Source organism: Somniosus microcephalus, chromosome 5, assembly GCF_052327205.1.
Source record: "Somniosus microcephalus isolate GS21.2 chromosome 5, FLI_Smic_1.0, whole genome shotgun sequence".
NCBI classification, from domain to species: Eukaryota; Metazoa; Chordata; class Chondrichthyes; order Squaliformes; family Somniosidae; genus Somniosus; species Somniosus microcephalus.
In genome coordinates, this window is record NC_140991.1 from 187,862,169 (window position 1) to 187,887,558 (window position 25,390).

Consider the following 25,390-nt stretch of genomic DNA (forward strand, 5'->3'; position numbering starts at 1 on the left):
ATGTTTGGAGCTGATGGAAGAACAAAAAATAAAAGCAGTGGCTGTAAAAGAAGGACAAACAAAACATTGTGACATAGAGAATGATACAACTCCAATAGGGCTGGATTCTCCTCTGGGGCTGATTTGCAACTGGGGTGAGTCACAACCCATATGATGAGGAGAGGCCACCGAACGCAAGTATCCCTTTGGATGTCAACTCAGAATTCAGAGCCGGTGCTCCAGTCTCCACTCACCGTGACTGTCTGGAATGGGATTTTAACCCTGCACCTCCTGGCTCAGAGACGGGAATGCTACAATTAAGCCAAAGCCTCACTCCTGCATACTGCTGAGGTTATAGAAATGATTCTATCAGGCCAGAAAATTTTAGACTCTTTCACCCATTATCTGGTAGTTCCTTAGAACCATGGGAAGCTTTCCGATTTCTCTCGGCCTCAGGCTACTGAATCCTTCAATCTTGATGGGAAAACTCAAGGTAGTTACCCATCTGCAGATAATGCAGGCAGTGCAGTCAAAACACGGAATAGCCAGGGTCTAACGAATAATGTATATCTTTGCACTGGGATAGGGAAGATCCAGGGTGTCTCTGGTTCAACACTGGCAAGGTACACTGCCAGAATACATTAATTGTGTGACTACATTCCCTGGATCTTTATAAAGTGCTTGCTGATTGTGGCAGCCTTTCTGAGGCAAAAAGAACTACACATCTACTCATACCATGGTAGGTGTTTTTTGCAATGGCCTTGCAAAAAAAATTAAAATAGCACTCCAACAGTTCTAGGTGCTATTGGTAAATATGAGATTTGTGATCAACTGAAAAAATCCCAATTGTGCCCAGCACAACATTTGTCATTCATATGAGTTCATTTCAAGAGTATCATTTGTCTTCCACCAGGCAGGTTTAGAACCAAGCAGGGTCTTACCTAACTTAGGTAGAGTCCATGTTACATTGTTGGACTCTTTCTCAGATATTCTTCTCATCTTCAGCACCCTTAGGTAAGCTCTCACTTGCTACAAGTCAGATTATGACTTAAAATGCACAAATATCTAGTAATGCAGCATGCATAGGGGTCGTACAGAAAACTTTGTTCTTCAGCTTCTTTGTGAACTCCTGGCCCAAGAAATTGGATAAGGCCCGAAAATGGGCACGGGGATCGCAATGTGCGATCAAACTGTACCTGTTCGGAGGACTGCAGTCAGAAAGCAAACTTTGTGCTGCCTGCTAATTTACATGCACTGAATGCGGTGCTGAGTGACTGAACGTTCAGCAGGGGGCCCAAATTTGTGCGAGACTAGCTCGCATTAAAGCTAGCCTGCACTTCATAAAGGCATTCTGCACCTCTTAAAGGGGAGGTACTTTCTGCCTGCAGCAGCTGCTGGAAATGGTTGTGGAGGCAAGGCTGAGAAAGAAGACTACTGAATAATGGCTCCACAGGCCAGAGAAAGGCTCCAAGGTTCTCGGATGCAGCACTGGAGGCCTTGGTCCAGGAGGTCAACTCCAGGAGAGAGGTCCTCTTTCCACAGGAGGCCAGGAGGCCCTCCAGGCAACAGACCAGACTGCAGTGGTAGCAGGCAGCCACGGTGGTAAATGCCAGCAGTTTAGACCTGAGGACCTAGACTCAGTACAGGAAGAAATCTAATGACATCACCCGCGTGGTCAAGGTCAGTGAATTCATCTTCAAATGCCACATCCCACCAACTGCACCACCAGCCTCAGACACTGCTCAATGCACCACACCCCTATCACTCACCTACCAACAATCTCTATCAAACACGACTCACACCTCACGGCACCATGGGTGGCTCAGCTGCACAAGGGGGAAGAAGTGGTAGAGCAATAGTGGTAAGGGATTCGACAGTTAGGGGAGCAGACAGGCATTTCTGCAGCTGCAGACGTGACTCCAGGATGGTATGTTGCCTCCCTGGTGCCAGGGTCAAGGATGTCACTGAGCGGCTGCAGGACAATGTGAACAGCCACAGGTCGTGGCCCATATTGGTATCAACGACATAGGTAGAAAGAGGGATGAGGTCCTGCAGGCAGATTAAAAAGTAGGACCTCAAAGTAGTAATCTCCAGGTTACTCCCGGTGCCACGTGCTACTGAGTACAGAAATAGGAGGATAGAGCAGATGAATGCATGGCTGGGGAGATGGTGCAGGAGGGAGGGCTTTAGATTCCTGAGGCATTGGGACTGTTTCTGGGGAAGGTGTTGACCTGTACAAGCCAGATGGGTTGCACCTCAACAGGACCAGGACCAATATCCTCACGGGGGGGATTGCTAGTGCTGTTGGGGAGGGTTTAAACTAGCTTGGCAAGGGGACGGGAACCTGAGAGTAGATTCAGAAGGGAGAGAAGCAAAGCTGGAAATGGAAGGCAGAAAATTACTAAGCGAGTTTGGAAGGCAGAGGAAACAAAGGCTGGAAAATAGACAACAAGGGAGTTTGGCAGTGCTAAATGGTATATACTTCAACGCAAGGAGTCTAGGGAATAAAGCAGATGAGCTGAGGGCACCATTAGGCACGTGGGAGTATGATATCATAGCTATTATTACTGAGACAAGGCTGAAAGAAGGGCAGGAATGGCAGCTCAGCTGGTTACAGGGTTTTCAGATGAGATAGAGAGGGGGATAAAAAAGGGGGTCGCAATATTGATTAAAGAAACCATTACAGCTGTGAGGAGGGATGATATTTTAGAAGAATCATCCAACGAGGTCATATGGGTTGAACTGAGAAGCAATAAAGGGGCAATCACACTGCTGGGAGTGTACTATAGACCCCCAAACAGTCAGAGGGGGATAGAAGAGCAAATATGTAGACAAATTTCTGAGATGTGCAAAAATCGGGCAGTGCTAGTAGGGGATTTCAACTTCCCTAATATTAACTGGGATAAAATTAGTGTGAAAGGCATAGAGGGAGCAGAATTCTTAAAATGCATTCAGGAGAACTTTATTAGTCAGTACGTAGCAAGCCCAACAAGAGAGGGGGCGGTTCTTGACCTAGTTTTAGGGAATGAAGCTGGGCAGGTAGAAAGGGTATCAGTGGGAGTGCATATCAGTGGTAGTGATCATAATTCAGTTAGATTTAGCGTAGTTATGGAAAAGGACAAGGATAGACCAGGAATAAAAGTTATTAATTGGGGAAAAGCTAATTTTACTAAGCTGCGATGTGATTTAGCCAAGTGGACTGGGGATAGAAACTTGAAGGTAAATCAGTGTCAGAGCAGTGGGAGGCATTCAAAGAGGAGATAGTGAGGGTTCAGAGCAAGTATGTTCCCTTAAAGAAAAAGGGTGGGACTAACAAATCTAGAGCTCCCTGCATGTCAAGGGGCATACAGGGAAGGATAAAGAAATAAAGGGAAGCTTACGACAGATACCGAGGGCTTCAATACTGCAGAAATCCTAGAGGAGTATAGAAAGTGCAGGGGTGAAATTAAAAGGAAATTAGGAAAGCAAAGAGAGGGCATGAAAAAATATTGGCAAGCAAAATCAAGGAAAACCCAGATGTTTTATAAATACATTAAGAGCAAGAGGATAACTAAAGTAAGATTAGGGCCTGTTAGGGACCTGATGCGCTATCAATTCTAATGAGAGGCTGAGCAGAGTTCAGAACGACAGGCTTTTATTAACTACTGAATTGCACTTCAGACAGATCAGGACTATGCCTCTAGTGGATGACCGAATGCCTGGAGCTGCCATGCGGCCGTCCTTATACTCGGTAGCCGAGGGCGGAGTCAGCTGAGGCATAGTCAGACATAACAGTTAAACAAGAGTGAACGACAACGACAACAACAACAAGTGAACACAGTGAACTACAGTGGTTTACCACAGGACCAAAAAGGTAACCTGTGTGTGGAGGCGGAAGACATGGGTATGGTTCTTAATGAATACTTTGCGTCTGTTTTCACAAAAGAGAGGGACGATACAGGAATGGCAATCAGGGAGGAGTATGAACTATTAGATGAAATAAGCATAGTGAAAGAGGAACTATTAAGGGGTTTAGCATCTTTGAAAGTGGATAAATGCCCAGACTGTTAAGAGAAGTAAGAGAGGAAATAGCAGAGGCTCTCACCAACATTTTCCAATCCTCTCTGGCTACAGGTGTGGTGCCGGAGGACTGGAGGACTGCTAATGTGGTACCTTTGTTTAAAAAGGGAGAAAGGGATAGACCGAGTAATTACAGGCCAGTCAGCCTAACCTTGGTGGTGGGAAAATTATTGGAAAAAATTCTGAGGGACAGGATAAATCTTCATTTAGAAAGACACGGATTAATCAGGAACAGTCAGCATGGATTTTTTAAGGGAAGGTCATGTCTGACTAACTTGATTGAATTTTTTGAGGAGGTAACAAGGTGGGTCGATGAGGCTAGTTCATTTGATGTAGTCTATATGGATTTTAGCAAGGCTTTTGATAAGGTCCTGGCAGACTGGTCACGAAAGTAAAAGCCCATGGGATCCAAGGCAAAGTGGCAAGTTGGATCTGAAATTGGCTCAGAGACAGGAAACAAAGGGTAATGGTCGAAGGGTGTTTTTGTGACTGGAAGGCTGTTTCCAGTGGGGTTCCGCAGGGCTCAGTACTGGGTCCTTTGCTTTTTGTGGTATATATCAATGATTTGGACTTGAAGGTAGGAAGTATGATTAAGAAGTTTGCAGATAATACAAAAATTGGCCGTGTGGTTGATAATGAAGAAAGCCGTAGACTGCAGGAAGATATCAATGGACTGGTCAGGTGGGCAGAACAGTGGCAAATGGAATTCAATCTGGAGAAGTGTGAGGTAATGCATTTGGGGAGGGCTAACAAGGCAAGGGAATACACAATAAATGGTAGGACACTGCGAAGTGCAGAGGATCAGAGGGGCCTTGGAGTGCATGTCCACAGATCCCGGAAGGTAGCAGGACAGGTAGATAAGGTGGTTAAGAAGGCATATGGGGATACTTGCCTTTATTAGCCGAGGCACAGAATATAAGAGCAGGGAGGTTATGCCTGAACTAGTTAGACCGCAGCTACAATACTGCATGCAGTTCTGATCACCACATTACAGGAAGAGAGGGTGCAGAGGAGATTTACGAGGATGTTGCCTGGGCTGGGAAATTTTAGCTATGAGGAAAGATTGGATAGGCTGGGGTTGTTTTCTTTGGAACAGAGGAGGCGGAGGGGAGACCTAATTGAGGAGTATAAAATTATGAGGGGCCTAGATAGAGTGGATAGGAAGGACCTATTTCCCTTAGCAGAGGGGTCAAAAACCAGGGGGCATAGATTTAAAGTAATTGGTAGGAGGTTTAGAGGGGATTTGAGGAGATTTTTTTTCACCCAGAGGTTGGTGGCGGTCTGGAACTCACTGCCTGAAAAGGTGGTAGAGGCAGAAACCCTCATCACATTTAAAAAGTACTTGGATATGCACTTGAAGTGCCATAACCTACAAGGATACGGACCAAGTGCTGGAAAGTGGGATTAGGCTGGATAGTTCTTTGTTGGCCGGCACGTACAAGATAGGCCGAATGGCCTCCTTCTGTGCTGTAAATTTCTATGACTCCTAGCTTCACCTCACCCACACACACTTATCAATATTGCAAGCCTCACACCCACATCGCACAGCTTGCAAACACTGCCAGCTATTACCCAAACACATTACACCACTCACTGACACACTGCCCTATCTCTTGCAGGAAAAGGTGGCACATAACTGTCTGTCTGTGTGGAGTTTGCACATTCTCCCCGTGTTTGCGTGGGTTTCCTCCGGGTGCTCCGGTTTCCTCCCACAGTCCAAAGATGTGCGGGTTAGGTTGATTGGCTATGATAAATTGACCCTTAGTGTTAGGGGGATTAAAATACGTGGGGTTACGGGGATAGGGTGGGATATGTGTCGGTGCAGGCTCGATGGGCCGAAATGGCCTCTATCTGCACTGTGGGGTTTCTGTGATTCTGTGATAACTGGCACCAGGAAACCTTAACTGGTGGGGGACAGGCTTATCTGCATTACCTCACCCACTTGGAGGAGACGATGCTGGCCATTCTTGGCTGGGGCATGGCCGAGCCCGTGGCCAGCAGCAGTGCTGAATGAACAGAAGATGCCGGTATCCTCATACATTCGGTCACGGAGCGTTTAACGCGGCCAGAAATCCTTCCACTACTTCATACTGTTCCCCAAAGGGAACAGTGTGTAGACACGATAAGAAGAAGATCCTCCTTTTCACATCCCACTTTCTCCTCATTCCACAATCTCTTCTGATTTAGAATCTGCAGATGGTGTAAACATACAGCTCTTGCTTTACCCCCTTCCCTCACCACAACCTTACCCTTGTGCGTTTCTCATTTCACCCAAGAAATCCAGCCTGCCCAGCCAGTGGGTCACCATGAAGAGGGAGAGGGCACTAAAGAAGAATCATCACCGTCACTCGACTTCACATTCCCAGCCACCAGCTCAGACACTCCACATACTTTAGTGAATAGGTTAGAGGCGGGATCTGCATGTGGTGAGATACCAGGCATGAGTGGCCTGCAGCCAGGGCAGGGGGAAAAGGGTAGTTCAGGTGCCAGCTCCCTGGAGGGCGAGGTCACACATGAGTACTGCTGCAAAGGACTCAGATAAAGAATTTAATGAGGCAGCCTACAGAAGGCCACTGCTGGGTATGCACAATGAAATGCTTGGTGCATTGGCAGGCCTGCCAGAAAGCCTGAGTGCAATATCAAGGAACTTGTAGCCCATCCTTTCCAGCATAGGGGTGGGCAAAACTATTAATGCACTTGTCCTCCCACCACTGTCACTTTGTCAGTGCCCTAACTGTTGCCTGTCAGCCTGCCAGCCCAGATCGCTGCCAGCCATGCCGAGGTGGTGCAGTCCAAAGCTGGGCCTAGTAGGCCCAGAGCTCCTCGAGGTTGTCCTGCAAGGCCATCTGCTGTCTCCCCCTCTGAAAGTCAGCAACCTTCCACCAGCCATGATGCAGTCACTGGGGTAGCACTGCGTAGGAGCACTAGGATAGGCAAAGCCACACGCAAGATGCTCACTAAGAGAATGCACAAGGGTGATTAGTTGATTTTTTCATGTAATATTGGATGGATAAAGGTTTAAAGTTAGATTGGAATGTTTCCTTTGTGCTGGCTTTTATTTCAGCATTGTGGCCAAGAGGACGCTGTGATGGTCAGTAACAGAGGGAAGGTGTGGAACTAATATTGAATGGGGAATTGGGGTTGTGTTCACTTGTACTGCAGGTGGATGATTTGATCCCGGAAAACCCGGCCGGAAAGGGGCTGTCTCGGATGCCTCCTTCCTTCTGCTTCGTCCTCCTCCTCCTGAGCTCGTGGCCGTATCCCTGCAGGCAAGGGCTGTGCCCTCATGATGGCCAGGTTGTGGAGGATACAGCAGGAATTGAGACACATGCTACGCGAAGTGAGTAATCCAGGGCTCCTCCAGAGCAGTCCAGGCAGCGGGACCATTGCTTCAGCACCCCAATGGTCTGCTCTATGATATTTCATGTGGCAGCATGGCTCTCATTGTGCACATGCTGGCCACGTGTGGTTGGGTTGCAGAGTGCAGTCATAAGCCAGGTGGTCAGCGGATAGCCCTTATCGCCCAATAACCACCCTCTGGTTTGTCTTGGTGGCTCAAAGACTGAGGGAACAGCGGACTGGCGCAGAATAAAAGCATCATGATGCCAGGATACATTCACCATCATGATGTGCTGAATATGGTCATACACCAACTGCACATTCAGCGAGTGGTAACCTTTGCAGTTACGGTACATCTCTGCATTTATACATGGTGCCCGCAATGTCACGTGTGTGCAGTCGATGGCACTCTGCACTATGGGGAAGTCCACTATCAAGGCAAAGCTCGAGCATGCTCCGTCTACTTCTCTCTGGTCAGAGAGAAGACAATGAAGTCCCCTCTACTGGCATAAAAAGCTTCTGTCACCTCTCTTATGCAGCAGTAGATGGTGAACTGGGAGATGTTACAGGTGTTGTCTGCTCGGACACTATTTTCAACCCAATTCGGCACCTGTAGTGCCCAACCTATAGGCGCTACTCGCAACTGAATTCCTAGGCCCTGAACTTTAAAAAATGGTAAAATAAATAGTGGTCTAGGCTACAAACTACAGAGTAGATTTCTTTTAACAATAAATAGTTAAATAAACAGTAGCAAAGGCAAACAACAGATTGATAGTAAAATATATAACATAGAACATGATAGAGTAAATAAGGAGAAACTGTTTCCATTTGGTAACCAAAGGACACAGATTTAAGATAAATGGTAAAAGAAACAGAGGGGAGATGAGAATTTTTTTTACACAGTGAGTTGTTATGAGCTGGAATGTACTGCCTGAAAGGGTGGTACTTTCAAAAGGGAATTGGATATATAACTGAAAAGGAAACATTTTCAGGGCTATGAGGAAAGAGTGTGGGAATGGGACTGATTGAATATATGAAAGAGCCGGCACAGGCATGATGTGCCGAATGGCCTCAATCTGTGATGCAAGAATCTATGATTCTAACTGTTCCTCATTGAATGTAGAAAATAACCATGCCATTCCCTATGCCAAAAATCAAAGTTAAATTTGACCGGAAATAGAGCCCCTGACAATAATTTTACATGGCGTGGAAGACTAACCTCCCATGGAGCTTCCTGCCTCACTCTCTGTTGGCCTCAGAAAGAACTATATCCTGGGAGCATGCTCCCAGAGATGTATCCATGGTATCCTTTGATATTTGGGAACGAAGGACATCAAAATATCTATCTCTCATCATTTCATTAGGCTCCTTTCCAGGATTAAAGTAACCGCACTTTGTAAGGACCGAGAGACTTCCCCCTTCTCTGATTCATAAAACAGATAGGAGTAGATTTTAAATCCCACTGCTAGGCAGAAAACTGGCAGTAGCAGATCGGCCATTTGTTATACACCCCGCCCAATTTTCCTTTCCATATCTCGAAGATTTTCAGCCGATCAGAGAGAGCCAGGATGGATTTGTGAAAGGTAGGTCACGCCTGACAAACCTGGTTGAAATTTTTGAGGAGGTGACTAAAGTAGTGGACAAGGGAATGTCTATAGATGTTATCTATATGGACTTCTAGAAGGAATTTGATAAAGTCCCTCATTAGAGACTGTTAACTAAGGTAGAAGCCCATTGAATTGAAGGCAATTTATTTACTTGGTTAGGAAATTGGCTGAGCGGCAGGAGGCAGAGAGTAGGGATAATGGGCAGGTACTCAAATTGGCAGGTCGTGACTAGTGGTGTCCCGCAGGGATTTGCGTTGGGGCTGCAACTATTCACTGTATTTATTAACGACTTAGATGATGGCATAGAAAGTCATATATCCAAATTTGCTGATGACACAAAGATAGGCAGCATTGTAGGCAGTGTAGATGAAAGCATAAAATTGCAAAGGGATATCGATAGATTAAGTGAACGCGCAAAACTGTGGCAAATGGATTTCAATGTAGGCAAATGTGGTCATCCACCTTTGACCTAAAAAGGATAGAACTTTCTATACTTTCTAAATGGTGAAAAGCTAAAAACAGTGGAAGTTCAAAGGGACTTGGGGGTCCAGGTACATAGATCATTAAAATGTCATGAACAGGTACAGAAAATAATCAAAAAGGCTAATGGAATGCTGGCCTTTATATCTAGAGGACTAGAATACAAGGGGGTAGAAGTTGTGCTGCAGCTGTACAAAACCCTGGTTAGACCACACCTGGAGCACTGTGAGCAGTTCTGGGCACCACACCTTAGGAAGGATGTATTGGCCTTGGAGGGAGTGCAGCGTAGGTTTACCACAATGATACCCAGACTTCAAGGGTTAAGTTACAAGGAGAGATTGCATAAATTAGGGTTTTATTCCCTAGAATTTAGAAGGTTATGGGGTTATTTGATCGAAGTTTTCAAGATATTATGGGGAACGGATAGGGTCAATAGGGAGAAACTATTTCCACTGGTTGGAGATTCTATGACTAGGGGGCACAGTCTAAAAATTAGAGCCAGACCTTTCAGGAGTGAAATTAGGAAATACTTCTGCACACAAAGGGTGGTAGAAGTTTGGAACTCTCTTCTGCAAATGGCAATTGATGCTAGATCAGTTGATAATTTTAAAGCTGAGATTGATAGATTTTTGTTAACCAAAGGTATTAAGGGATATGGGCCAAAGTTGGGTATATGGAGTTAGGTCGCAGATCAGCCATGATCTCACTGAATGGCGGAACAAGCTCAAGGAGCTAAATGGCCTAGATGGTTCACTATGTACTTTAGGGAAGGATATCTGTCATCCTTACCTGGTCTGGCCTATATGTGACTCCAGACACACAGCAACTCTTAACTGCCCTCTAAAATGGTCTAACAAGCCACTCAGTTGAAAAAAAACGCTATGAAAAACAGTAAGAATAAAACCTGATGGACCACCCGGCATCGACCTCGGCACCGGCTAAGGACATGGCAATTGCACACACAGCCCAGTCGACCCTTCAAAGTCCTCCTCACCAACATATTGTGCCACAATTGGGAGAGCTGTCCCACAGACTAGTCAAGCAACAGCCTGACATAGTCATATTCACAGGATCATATCTTTCAGCCAATGTCCCAAACTCCTCTATCACCATCCCTGGGTACGTCCTGTCCCACAGGCAGGACAGACCCACCAGGGGTGGCGGCACAGTGGTATACAGTCGGGCTGGAGTGGCCCTGGGAGTCCTCAACATTGACTCCGGACCCCATGAAATCTCATGGCTTCAGGTCAAGCATGGGCAAGGAAACCTCCTGCTAATTACCACCCACCGCCCTTCCTCAGCTGATGAATCAGTATTCCTCCATGTAGAACACCACTTGGAAGAAGCACTGAGAGTAGCAAGGGCACAGAATGTACTCTGGGTGGGGGACTTCAATGTCCATCACCAACAGTGGCTCCGTAGCACCACTACTGACCGAGCTGGCCGAGTCCTGAAGGACATAACTGCCAATCTAGGCCTGCGACAGGTGGTGAGAGAACCAACACGAGGGAAAAACCTACTTGACCTCATCTTCACCAATCTACTTGTCACAGATGCATCTGTCCATAACAGCATTGGTAGCAGTAACCATCGCACCATGCTAAATGGGATAGATTCAGAACAGATCTAGCTGCTCAAAACTGGTCATCCATGAGGCGCTGTGGGCCATCAGCAGCAGCAGAACTGTATTCCACCACAACCTGTAACCTCATGGCCCAGCATATCCCTCACACTACCATTACCATCAACCCAGGAGGCCCAACCCTGGTTCAATAAGGAGTGTAGAAGAGCATGCCAGGAGCAGCACCAGGCATAGCGAAAAATGCAGTGCCAACCTGGGGAAGCTGCAACACAGGACTATATGTATGCTAAAAAGTGGAAGCAGCATGCTATAGACAGGGCTGAGCACAATCAACGGATCAAATCAAAGCTCTGCAGTCCTATCACATCCAGTCATGAATGGTGGTGGAACATTAAACAACTAACGGGAGGAGGAGGTTCCATGAATATCCCCATCCTCAATTATGGTGGAGCCCAGCATGTGAGTGCAAAAGACAAAGCTGAAGCATTTGCAACCATCTTCAGCCAGAAGTGGCAAGTGGATGATCCATATCAGTCTCCTCCTGAGGTCCCCACCATCATAGAAGCAAATCTTCAGCCAATTCGATTCGCTCCACATGATATCAAGCAACGGCTATCATGGTGAAGACTTGTACTCCAGAACTAGCTGCGCCTCTAGCCACTGGCACCTAACCGACAATGTGGAAAACTGCCCTGGTATGTTCTGTCCACAAAAAGCAGGCCAAATCCAATCCAACCAATTGCCGCCCCATCAGTCTACTCTCAATCATCAGCTAAGTGATGTAAGGTGTCATCGACAGTGCTATCAAGCGGCACTTGCTCACAATAATCTGCTCACCAATGCTCAGTTTGGGCTCGGCCAGGACTACTCGGCTCCAAACCTCATTACAGCCTTGGTCCAAACATGGACAAAAGAGCTGAATTCCAGAGGTGAGGTGAGAGTGACTGCCCTTGATATCAAGGCAGCATTTGACCAAGTGTGGCATCAAGGAGCCCTAGTAAAACTGAAGTAAATGGGAATCGGGGGGAAACTCTCCACTGGCTGGAGTTATACCTAGCACAAAGGAAGATGACTGTGCTTGTTGGAGGTCAATCATCACAGCCCCAGGACATCACTGCAGGAGTTCCTCAGGGCAATGTCCTCGGCTCAACCATGTTCAGCTGCTTCATCAATGACCTTCCCTCCAACATAAGGTCGAGTGGGGATGATCGCTGATGACTGCATTGTTCAATGCTATTCGCAACTCCTCAGATAATGAAGCAGTCCATGCCCGCATGCAGCAAGAACTGGACGACATTCAGGCTGGTGCTGATAAGTGGCAGGTAACATTCGCACCACACAGGTGCCAGGTAATGACTGTCTCCAAAAAGCGAGCGTCTAACCACCGGTGGCCCCTTAACATTCAATGGCATTACCATCGCTGAATCCACCACCATCAATATCGTGGGGGTCACCATTGACCAGAAACTTAACTGGACCAGCCACATAAAAACTGTGGCAACAAGAGCAGGTCAGAGGCTGGGTATTCTGTGGTGAGTGTCTCACCTCCTGACTCCCCAAAGCCTTTCCACCATCTACAAGGCAAAAGTTAGGAGTGTGATGGAATACTCTCCACTTGCCTGGATGAGTGCAGCTCCAACAACACTCAAGAAGCTCGACACCATCCAAGACAAAGAAGCCCACTTTCGGGATGGCTTCTTAGAACAATACGTTGTGGAACCAACCAGGGAGCAGGCTTTTTTAGATCTGGTAATATGTAATGAGACAGAATTAATGATCTCATTGTAAAAGCTCCTCTAGGGAAGAGTGATCATAGCATGATTGAATTTCAAATTCAGTTTGAGGGTGAGAAACCCGTGTCTGAAACTAGTGTCCTAAACTTAAATAAAGGCAATTACAAAGGTATGAAGACAGAGTTGGCTGAAGTGGACTGGGAAAATAGATTAAAGGGTAAAACGGTAGAAACGCAGTGGCAGACATTTAAGGAGATATTTCATAACTCTCAGCAAAGCTTTATTCCAGCGAGAAAGACTCTACGAGAAGGATGAACCATCCGTGGCTAACTAAGGAAGTTAAGGATGGAATCAAATTGAAGGAAAAGGCATACAATGTTGCAAAGATTAGTGGTAGGCCAGAGGATTGGGAAATTTTTAGAAAGCAGCAAAGAATGACTAAAAAAATAAAAAAGAGGGAAAAGATAGATTATGAGAGTAAAGTAGCAAAAAAATATAAAAAGACAGTAAGAGCTCCTACAGGTATATAAAATGGAAGAGAGTAGCTAAAGTAAACATTGGTACCTTAGAGGATGAGACTGGGGAATTAATAATGGGAAACAGGAAAATGGCAGAGGCTTTGAACAAATATTTTGTATCGGTCTTCACGGTAGAAGACACTAAAAGCATCCCATTAATAATTGATAATCAAAGGGCTATTGGAAGGGAGGAACTTAAAACAATCACTATCACTAGAGAAAAAGTACTAGGCAAACTAATGGGACTAAAGGCTGGACCTGATGGCCTGCATCCTAGGATATTAAAAGAAAAGGCTGCAGAGATAGTGGATGCGTTGGTTATAGTCTACCAAAATTCCCTGGATTCTGGAAAAGTCCCAGCGGATTGGAAAACCGCAAATGTAACTCCCCTATTTAAGAAAGAAGACAGAAAGCAGGAAACTATAGGCCAGTTAGCCTAACGTCTGTCATTGGGAAAATGCTGGAATCCATTGTTAAGGAAGTAATTGCAGGACATTTAGAAAATCGTAATACAGGGAGCCCTCCCCAACTGCGGGTTTGTCATACGCAGATTTCACGTATCCGTGGTTTCCCCTCTGCGACAATTTTTGTCAACCGCGGCCGTGAAATTCGCGTATCCGCGGTTTTTTAATTTAGGAATAAGGTAAAAAACATGATTTTTATGCTATTTATATAATTTTTATGCTATTTATATGCTTTTTATATGTGTTTATAGTGAATTTGCCAACCGCGGTTTTACTAACCACAGGGGTTTTCAGAGACGTATCCCCCGCGGTTGGGGAGGGATTCCTGTACAATCAAGCAGAGTCAGCATGGTTTTATGAAAGGGAATTCGTGCTTGATAAATTTACTAGAGTTCTTTGAGGATGTAACGAGCAGGGTGGATAAAGGGGAACCAGTAGATGTAGTGTATTTGGATTACCAGAAGGCATTCGAGAAGGTGCCGCATAAAACGTTACTGCACAAGTTAAGAGCTCACAGTGTTGGGGGTAATATATTAGATTGGATAGAGGATTGGCTAACTAACAGAAAACAGAGAGTCAGAATAAATGGGTCATTTTCAGGTTGGCAAACTGTAACAAGTGGGGTGCCACAGGGATCAGTGCTGGGGCCTCAACTATGTAAAATCTATATTAATGACTTGGGTGAAGGGACCGAGTGCACTGTTGCCAAATTTGCTGACGATACAAAAGATAGGTGGGAAGGAGTAAACAAAGAGTCTGCAAAGGGGTATAGATAGGTTAAGTGAGTGGACAAAAATTTGGCAGATGGAGTAGGAAGAATAAAAAAGTAAAATATTATTTAAATTGAGCGAGACTACAGAATGCTGTGGTACAGAGGGATCTGGGTGTCCTCGTACATGAAACACAAAAAGTTAGCATGCAGGTGCAGCAAGTAATTAGGAAAGCAAATGGAATATTGGTCTTTATTGCAATGGGGATGGAGTATAAAAGTAGGGAAGTCTTGCTACAACTGTACAGGGCATTGGTGAGACCACATCTGGAGTACTGCATACAATTTTGGTCTCCTTATTTAAGGAAGGATATAGTTGCATTGGAGTCAGTTCAGAGAAGGTTCACGAGGTTGATTCCTAAGTTGAAAGGGTTGTCTTATGAGGAAAGGTTCAGCAGGTTGGACCTATACTCATTGAAGTTTAGAAGAATGAGAGGTGATCTTTTTGAAATATATAAGATTCTGAGGGGGCTTGACAGGTTAGATGCAGGGAGGACGTTTCCCCTCGTGGGGGAATCTAGATCTAGGGGCATAGTTTCAGAATAAGGGGTCACCCATTTAAAACGGAGATGAGGAGGAATTTCTTCTCTCAGAGGGTCGAGAATCTTTGGAATTCTCTACCCCAGAGAGCTGTGGAGGCTGAGCTATTGAATATATTCAAGGCGGAGATAGAGAGATTTTTGAAAAACAGGGGAATCAAGGGTTATGGGAGCGGGCAGAAAAGTGGAGTTCAGGCCAAGATCAGATCAGCCATGATCTTATTGAATGGCAGAGCAGGCTCAAGGGACCGAATGGCCTACTCCTGCTTCTATTTCTTATGTTCTTATGTTCATTCACCACCTTAAACATTCAGTCCCTCCACCACCGGTGTACCATGGCTGCAGTGTGTACCACCTACAAGATGCACTGCAATAACTCGCCAAGGCCTCTTCGGCAGCACCTCCTAAACCCGTGATCTCTACCACCTAGAAGGACAAGGGCAGCAGGTGCATGGGAACACCACCACCTCCAAGTTCCACTCCTAGTCACACACCAACCTGACTTGGAAATATATCGCCGTTCCTTCATCGTCGCTGGGTCAAAATCCTGGAACTCCCTCCCTAACAGCACTGTGGGAGTACCTTCACCACATGGGCTGCAGCGGTTCAAGAAGGTGGCTCATCACCACCTTCTCAAGGGCAACTAGGGATGAGCAATAAATGCTGGCCTTGCCAGTGACGCCCATATCCCATGAACGAGTAAAAAAAAACTCCTGTTGCTATCTTCCATTGATGTCAACTTAAAGGAAAATCCAGCCGTGTGTATATTGGGAAGTTGATCTGCAACACCGAGTTTACCACCCAGCAGAGAAAGTTAAAAGCTATCCTTTGTCTCCAGAGTTGTTGTGTATTAACCAGCCTTTTTTTTTAAAGTGAACCTGGTTTAACTCCAAAGGTAACTGCAACAAAAAAATAGAACAGAAATAATATACGTCAACAAGGCTGGTTAACAAAATTGAGGCTCATGGAATAGGGGGTCAGTGGCAGCTTGGATAAGGAATTGGCTTAAGGACAGAAAACAGCAAGTCGCGGTAAATGGCTGTTTTTCAGACTGGAGGATGGTAGACAGTGGTGTTCCCCAAGGGTCAGTGCTGGGGCCACTGCTTTTCTTGATATATATAAATGACCTGGATATTGGAATACAGAGTAGAATTTCTAAATTTGCCGATGACACCAACTTGGGGGGGTGGCAAACAGTGAGGATGATACCAATCGACTGCAGCAAGACATAGAAAGGCTAGCAGAATGGGCAGACAAGTGGCAGATGGAATTTAATGCAGAGAAGTGTGAGGTGATGCATTTTGGCAGAAGGAACAGGGAGAGGCAATATACACTTAATGGAACAGTTTTAAAGAGTGTGCAGGGACAGAAGGACCTGGGAGTTAATGTGCATAGGTCCCTAAAGGTGGCGGGACATATTGAGAGAGTGGTTAGCAAAGCATAGGGGATCTTGGGCTTCATAAATAGAGGTATTGAGTACAAAAGTAAAGTTATGCTGAACCTTTATAAAGCACTGGTTAGGCCACAACTGGAGTATTGCATCTAGTTCTGGTCACCACACTTTAAGAAGGATGTGAAGGCCCTTGAAAGGGTGCAGAGGAGATTTACCAGAATGTTTCCAGGGATTGGGGGATCTTAGGTACAAGGACAGATTGGAGAAGCTGGATTTGTTTTCATTAGAGCAAGAGGTTATGGGGTGATTTGATAGAGGTGTACAAGATTATGACGGGTTTGGATAGGCTAGACGGGGAAAGGCTGTTCCCATTAGTTGATGGTACAAGGACGAGGGAGCACAGGTATAAGGTTTCGGAAAATACGGGCCTAAGATTTTAAACAAAACAAAAATCCACCCCCCCCCCACCCCAGTTTTGCTTGAAATGCCCCAGTGCTGTCGATTCCCCCAGGTGTGCTGACCTATGGCTGGGGGCCTCGGTCAGGAGACTGAATGGAGGACGCGATCGGTCAAAATGTACACGCTGACTGACGTGATGTCCTTTCCTCATCCTACACCTTATGTCCTCTGTCCTGCCAAATATAAAACACCAATTAAAATAAAACCTACAATTTGTTTCGCCCAAAACTCACACATGATCATTCTTGGTAGAATTTTTTTTTTAAAAGCAAATGATGTTTAAAAAAATTGGATAAATAATTGCATAATTACATTCCTAAATGAAAGTCACAATAACACAAATAAACCGCTCGAACCGAATTGGTGCTGTTTTATTTATTACTGTACTTATCAGTGTATTGTTTACCTCACAGATTTGATCCTCCAAATGTCGGCTGCTGGGTTGCCGGGTTTCCGTCTCATGTCCTCCTGACTCGCGTCTTTCTCTCACCGACAGAAACCACTTCAAAGAATAAAAAAACAAGAGCAAGAGGAGTTATTTCAGAATAAATTTCAGCTGCGTAGTTTGCTGTTGGCTCGCGGAAGAGACAGAAACAGAAAGCAGCCTCCAGTTTCCGCACAGTCCCAGCGCCCGCCTTTCACATTTGTTGACGACATCGGGAGCTTGCAGCGCACGGAAGTGGTGCTCAAATCATCAAATGGACTAATAATGACATACCCGTGTGTCGTATGTCGATTAGGTGATAGGATACAGTGTAACCCATTAAAATATTCTCTTGAAACCGTGAAGATTGGTTAGTGCCAAATTGTTTGGATCTATCCGAGGACTGTTGTATAGAATTACAATGAATTTTACAGCACAGGAAGCAGGCCATTCGGCCCAACAGGCTGGTGTTTATGCTCCACACAAGCCTCCTCCCACCTTCATCACACCTTATCAACATATTGTTCTATTCCCTTTTCCCTCATGTACTTATCTAGCTTCCCTTAAATGCATCTATGCTATTTTCCTCAACCATTCCATGTGATAGCAAGTTCCACATTTTCACCACACTCCATAATTTCTCCTGAATTCCTTATTGGATTGATTAATGACTATCTTATATTTATAGACCCTTGTTTTGGACTCCCCCAGAAGTGGAAATACCTTCTCTACGTCTACTCTATGGAATCCCTTCATCATTTTAAAGACCTCTATCAGGTCACCTCTCAGTCTTCTCTGGAGAAAAGAGCCCCAGCTGATTCAGTTTTCCCTGAGAGTTGTTCCTCTCAGTTCTAGTATCATCATTGTAAACCTTTTTTGGACTTTCTCCAGTGCTTCTTTATCCTTTTTGTAATATGGATTCTTACAGTATTTTCTGTTTTGTTTTACACATATGAGTCTAAAAATTACTCCTGGTGATATTAGCAGACAAAAGTGCTGCACATTCACATGACACACCTCTACACCTATTAATCAGTTTGTTGTAAAACCTGTTAGTTAAAATAACAGACAGAGGAATATCCTATGAATATATTAAATTTATTCCAGTAATTTCGGCCACAGTATTTCCTGGCAGTGGGCTTTAGAGAGTCAAGAAGAAGGTTCAGCCTCTGGTGGAATGTTTCCATTTTTGTATCAAAGTAGCATTTTTGCATCAGTGCAAAGCAGTTTCAGCTATGCATCAACTCTGAAGTGGCAGCATAATTCAAATGTTAGGTTGTGATCTGACCAAAGGACAAACCTATGACAAAAATTGGATATTTTTGTCCAGTTTTGAATTAGTGGATGTTCCTTCAAATGTTGTAACAGCCCAGATGCAGTTTAAAAAGAAACAACATTAGTTCAAGTTCTGACGAAGGGTCATCGACCTGAAACGTTAACTCTGTTTCTCTCTCCACAAATGCTGCCTGACCTGCTGAGTATTTCCAACATTTTCTGTTTTTATTTCAGATTTCCAGCATCCACAGTATTTTGCTTTTGTATTAGTTCAAGTTCTCTGTATTAAACTTATTTAAATACAATCTTGCATTTATCAACAGTTAAAGACTGAAGCGAGAAATAATTCAAATTTAAATAGCTGTGATTGACTCAGTTTGTGCATGACTAACATTTCCTTTTTAAATCTCAGTGCTGAGCTATTCAAATCTCAGAAGTGTCAGCAACTCTTTCCCAGGATATAAAAAGGAACTGTTTTGTTCAAATCAAATGGTCGTAATTTTCTGGGGGGGGGGTTGGCCAGCGGGCAGGATTGGTGATGGGTCGGGAGGGAAATTTGATTTTTTTTTTGACAGTGGGTTGGAACCCCGCTGTCAACCCACCATGTGTGATCTCCGATCTGACCCGACCCGCAGAGGTGGGCGACCCAAGGAAACCAATTATTGGGTTGTTGACAGGCAGTTGATTTGAACAAAACAGTTTGTTTATATCCTGGGAAAGAGTTGACAGATTGGGTTAATAATGCTTTTAACCTTACCTCTCAACTTTAACTGCTTGCCCACGGGCTCCACGCTGCTCGGGGATCACATCTGTGAACCTGAGGTGGGAGTTGAATGGCCATTGCTGATTATTGACAGCTTCAAACGTACAGTAAAAGCTCCCACCTGACAGATCATCACTTTCCTCAGTCACAAGTTGTTTCTCAGTCCATTTCCAGCACAGATTCTGCAGGCTTTCCACTCTCCATCCACTCTTACCTCATTGAAAGAACTTTCTCACCATTGACAGAAAGCTTCCATCATCCCAACTTTACCTGCCATCTATTCCATCAACATGGTTGCCCTTTATACTGTCTCACCTTTGTCCACAGAATCCGACCACCATCAGCCCCAACACCAGCAGCACCAACAACAACACCAACCTTCTCCGCAATCACCTGATGCTGCACAGGACAGAGGGCATCAGCACCCGACCACATTGCTGCCTGGGAAGCCAGGGATGGCCTCACCATGGCCACATTTACTTCACTTGATGCTGTATACCCTGCCTGCCACAAGATATGCCAGGTTGGCACCGCCCCACATCAACACCATAAAGCATCCCTACAATGTGCAAGCCGTTCCTTTCACATTCATCACCATTGCGGGGGGTACCGTTATATCTCATCATTCACTACAACTCATTAAGCCACTTAGTTGGTATGATTGCACTAGGATGAGGGTGAGTATGATGGCTCCCAAAGAATTCTGCATGTCATTCCACTGGGCCCTTATTCATGCTCGCCATCTCTGGGATTTTCCTGCTGGAATTGATGAAAGCGTAGGTTATGTCTGCCCTAATATGATTGGGTGTATTCTATAGACACTCAAATGAGGGGAAATGTATCAGTACCCCAACTCTACAATGCATAGAGCATGGTGCTCCTACTTCCAGCTAACCTAGGAGCAGTGCTTGTGGAGGTTGAAAGACAGAATATGCATTTATATTGTGCCTGTCACAACCTCAGGATGTCCCAAAGCGCTTTACCCAGGGAGTGGCTAGAATGTGGAACTTGCTACCACAAGGAGCGGTTGTGACGAATAGCAGAGATGCATTTAAGGGAAAGCTAAATAAACACATGAGTAAGAAAGGAATAGAAGGTTATGTTGTGTTAGAAATCAGGGATGTTTAAAATGTATATGGTTTTGCAGATAAAACAGTGATGCGAACAATGCTGTATTTACATGATTGTATTAGAACTGGAGACAGAAAGTCTCTCAGATGAGTATATTAGAATAATTAGATAGATGCGTAGAATCTGCCTGTGTTTTGGTTCCCTGCAGATGTTATAGCATTCTGCAGTGTGACGGTCATAAATAATCTTGTTTTCAAGTTAGGATTTCAACTTTGTTTATGTTTCTCTAATTTGACCATGCAAGGCCCAATGTTATATTTCTTCCATTACTGCTAATAACCAAATTATAATGCTAAGTTAGAATTTTGACTTTGTTTAACAAAACTGCTTTAAAATGCGTATATTAACCAGTGTATGAGAATAGAATAGAAGATATCTTTGGGAATTTAACGATTCATTCCATGGTACAATAGTCTGATAATGACATAGTATTGCATAGCTAAAGCTGCATGAACAGCATGAACATAAATAACTGATAACAAGCAGTTACGAACATCTGATGGCCGAGAATGGCATGTCCGACTCCTAACTAGGGAGGATAGAGACAAGGGAGATAAGACCCAAATTCCAAAGGAAGAACCTTCAGAAAAATTGAACAATAAGACAAATTGTATGAGCTAATGAGACCCCCTTTTGGGGAGGGCTTTCATCCAAGAACCAAGACAAAGAACTTGAGGTGTCATTGGGTGATGAGGTTTTAGAGCAACCTCTATAGGTTAAATAGTCTTGTCAATAACTTGGCCTCAGGCCCACCTCTAAAAAGAGAATAAAAGTGACACCCCAAGTGCTTGCCCACACAGACGGTGGAGGGGAGAGCCAGACAGAACTTAGACTGGTTGAACGCTCTTTTGAGAGTGATCCCACACTCACCAACTCGAAGGCCCTAGAGAGAGAGAGAGGCCGGAAGCTAGAAAACTATTCATGCACGTCAGCCGTCTGTCCAATCGGGACCGGTACCAGCTGCTTGTCACGGTCGTATGCTTTTGCTGTATAACTAGCATGTTATATTCCGTCTTAAACTCTGATTATACACAATATACCCACCATATTGGTTTGCAGTTGATCCTGATTATTCGAAAGACTAGAGATAAGCTACTAATTGGCTAAATCTCTACAGCTGATAGGATTAGATGAAACAGGGTGGGGAGGAGGGTCGTGTGGACCATAAACACCGGCATAGTCGAGTTGGGCTGCATGGCCTGTCTCTGTGCTGCAAATTGTATGTAATATCTCAGGCCCTCAACGAAACAAAAATAAACAAAATGGGCGTAAAGGCTTGACCAGCTGCTGTGATAATATGAATTCATAAAGGGCTTAAAATTGGACACAAAACCAACAATGTCTGAGTTTGCTTGACCTTTTAGGTTAGCCATTTACTTTATGCCCAATAACATTCGGCTCCCGGCATTGTTGTGTGTTGCTGCTTACAGTTGCTGTGCAGAAGCTTGTTACTGCGGGTTATACAGCTCCCTTCACTTCTTGTTCATAGCAGGCATGCCTGGACAGCATTTTTCAGAAGGGAGTTGCCATTTATCAAAGAATGGAATTTCACTTTTAAACCTTCAGTGCACACCCACATCAACTTTGAACACAGCAACAAGCGTTGCGTAAATTATTTGCCTATAAAACTGCTTGGAGTATAACCAAAACAAGTTTAGTTACCACAAATGTTTGGGGGAAAATGTTGGATTTTACAGAGCCAGACCTTATGGCAACCAAAGTTATAATTAAAATTTGGTCATTATCTTTTATTATGACCTTGATATTAAGGCAACAGCTGCACTGGACAAACCCTGTAAGCTGCACTATTTTTTTCAACTAAGCACTATTACACAAACTTGAGGGGTAGAAATTGGAACTTGATTTACCAACATCCTGTGCCCCAAGGACATCTGGAAAATGTCTGACTTGAAATTGGGTTGGGCCATTTTTCAGACGTTCCTGGTGGCCACCTAAAACAGGCGTTAAGTCCCTTAAATAGGGAAATGAGGGCCTAATGTCTGTTTGCTGTCCCCTCACAGAAATTGGGCAGTGATGAGGGGGCAGGTGTCGGGCGTGTCCCACTCAGGATTCTTCAGTGGCCCCTTGCAGCCCAAGCAGCATCCGCCAACTAAAGGTAAGTATATAAAAACCTTTTTTACAAAACCTTCCTTTGGAGCTAGGAGGAGTAGGAGTGTTCCCCCGATTCTACGGTTGTCATGATCACATCACCACCTCTGTCCCCACCTCCGCCCCCCATTGCCCGCTCCATTCTCCCTCCCAGGACTTACCTTTGGACCACTTCTGGCTTGATATTCTTCTAAATCAATAGGTGAGCTGCCTGTGGGGGCGCAACGGGCCCCAGCAGCTTGCACAAACAATGTTAATAAGGCTCGAGGCCCAATTTTGGGTGGGGTGTAGAAATGATTGATTTTTAAAGCGGGAGTGTACCCCGGCTCCAACAGAGGCGTGTTTGGATGGCGGTGAGAAACCTAGTCACCGAAGTCAGAGATTTCCTAATTGGATGTGGGCGGGTACTTACTGGGGTATTTCATGTCCTTAGGAGGCTTTAATGAGGTATTTTTAAGTTGTGTTTATCTTAGCTCTAAATTTTACTTGAGCAGGACGGGTTAACTGGCAAGGAAAACAAGCAAGTTTGATCAGCAGTTCAGGTGGGTATTTAAACTTGTCATTGTCTCATCTGAATAAAACCTCACTTACTGCAGCTGCTACCTCAGTTCCCTCTGGTAAATGTCTGACAGAAAATGCTTGTGTGGTTACAGCTTTTTTCTACCTTGGAGGATTTCAAATTGACAAGATCAGGATGGGAGGCACCTTGTATGTATTTGAGAGCACATCAGAGGAAGAAGACCATCACCATCCACGGCACCCACGATGTGCTGTGGTGGGATCATCATGTGCACAGGAGAGAGGTCCACAGGAGGGACATTTGCAGGTGGAGGAGGATAAAGGGGCTCATCACTCATCTTTGGATGAGGAGAACATAGAGGAACAGGAGCAGGAGGATGAAGGTGGGACACCCATCGACAGACCAGCCGCTTACATTGCTGCCCGGGATGCCCTAGTATCATGACAGTTCACCTAGTGTGAAACATAACAAATGAAACCCCATGGACCGCTCCCACCACCAGCACCAACACTCACCACCCCCGTCCTTTGCACTAAACAGTCCTTCAACCAGTCATCCACCCACTGCACATTTACCCTGGCGTGTATTGACATTCATCAAGAAACAAGTGAAAGGACGAGTTGACCCTCGGGATGCAATAATGGGCAAGATGTGGAAGTGGTGCAAATCATTAAATTTTATGTGGCATTATAAGAAAGCGGAAACTTAACAACATAACATTTAGCCAAGCACCCTTGTGCATACCCTTGATGAACTACAATTTCTTCGACTTACACTTCCTACTGCGTCTATATGGTGCATCCCGTGTGGCTTCAGCAGAGGTAGAGGCAGGCAGCTCAGATCCCTGCCCTGATGGCTAAGATGCTTTTGGCCTATGAGCGCTGGGTTTTGAAGCCCCTGAGGGCCCCATCAAAGACTGCTCTACCTGTACCTGTGCAGGGGCAAACCTGGCCATCGGGAGTCAAGGGCCCCGTCAAAGACTGCTCCACCTACACCTGTGCAGGGGCAAACTTGGCCATCGGGTGTTGAGCTGGCATGTTGGGTACTGGCTGAGGTAGGTGGGGCATAGGTGGCAATGGGTGAGAAGCGGGAGTCCCTTTTTGCCATCATCCCTCTCCTGGGCCAGCACCACATCACTCCTACCACTCTGCTGGAGAGCAGCACGGTGCAGATCAGTGACACGTTGTAAGGTCATGGATAAGCTATTTGTCATAACAACAGAAAATGCTGGAAACACTCAGCAGGTTAGGAAATATCGAGGAGAGAGAAACAGAGTTAACGTTTCGGGTCAAGGACGCTTAGTCAGAACTGGAAAAAGTTAGAGAAGAGAGATTTTTAAGCAAGTGCAGCGGCAGGGACAGGGAGAAGGGGAGGAAAGAACAAAGGGAGGGTCTGTGATAGGCTGGAAGGCAGGAGAGATTGACTGACAAAAGGGATGATGGTGCAAGGCAAAAGGAGAGGTAATGGGACAAGTTAAGAAACAAAAGATGACTGTAGATGAGGTGTAAATGGCGATGGCAGACTCATCAACAGCTGCCATGTGAGAGAAAAAAAGGGGGAAAAAAATAGGGGACGAGGTTATAGTCTGAAATTGTTGAACTCGATGTTGAGTCCAGAAGGCTGTAAAGTGCCTAATCGAAAGAGGAGGTGCTGTTCCTCGAGCTTACATTGAGCTTCATTGGAACAGTGTAAGAGGCCGAGGACGGTGAAGTCCGAGTGGGAATGGAGCGGTGAATTAAAGTGACAGGCCACCGGAAGCTCGAGGTCACCCTTACGGACTGAACGGAGGTGTTCCGCAAAGTGGTCACCCAATCTGCGTTTGGTCTCCCCAATGTAGAGGAGACCGCATCCTAAACAGCGAATACAGTATACTAGGTTGTAAGAAGTACAAGTAAATCGCTGTTTCACCTGGAAGGAGTGTTTGGGGCCCTGGACAGTGGGAAGGGTGGAGGTAAAAAGGCAGGTGTTGCATCTCCTGCGCTTGCATGGAAAGGTGCCGGGCGATGGGGAAGGGGTGTTGGGGGTGATAGAGGAGTGGACCAGGGTGTCACGGAGGAAGCAGTCCCTTCGGAATACTGAAAGCGGGGGGAGGGGAAGATGTGTTTGGTGGTAGGATCACGCTGGAGGTGGCGGAAATGGCACAGGATGATCCGTTGAATGTGAAGGCTGGTGGGGTGGAAGGTGAGGACAAAGGGAACCCTATCATGGTTTTAGGAGGGAAGGGAAGGGGTGAGAGCAGAAGTGCGG

At 45.3% G+C, this 25,390-nt stretch overlaps 1 protein-coding gene across 2 annotated transcripts in view; it reads right to left on the reverse strand.

The window, feature by feature from the left end:
- LOC147117490 (sterile alpha motif domain-containing protein 9-like) overlaps nt 1–17,589 on the reverse strand; it is a 30,896-nt gene extending 13,307 nt beyond the window's left edge. The window contains exon 1 of one of the 2 annotated variants that reach the window (XM_085988511.1): nt 17,328–17,589. The gene's annotated coding sequence lies outside the window, so the exon portion shown is untranslated. Of the gene's footprint in view, nt 1–16,983; nt 17,113–17,327 lie in introns of those variants that run through there. The other variant, XM_085988510.1, reaches the window with a different exon arrangement.
- Nucleotides 17,590–25,390: the final 7,801 nt, after the last annotated feature.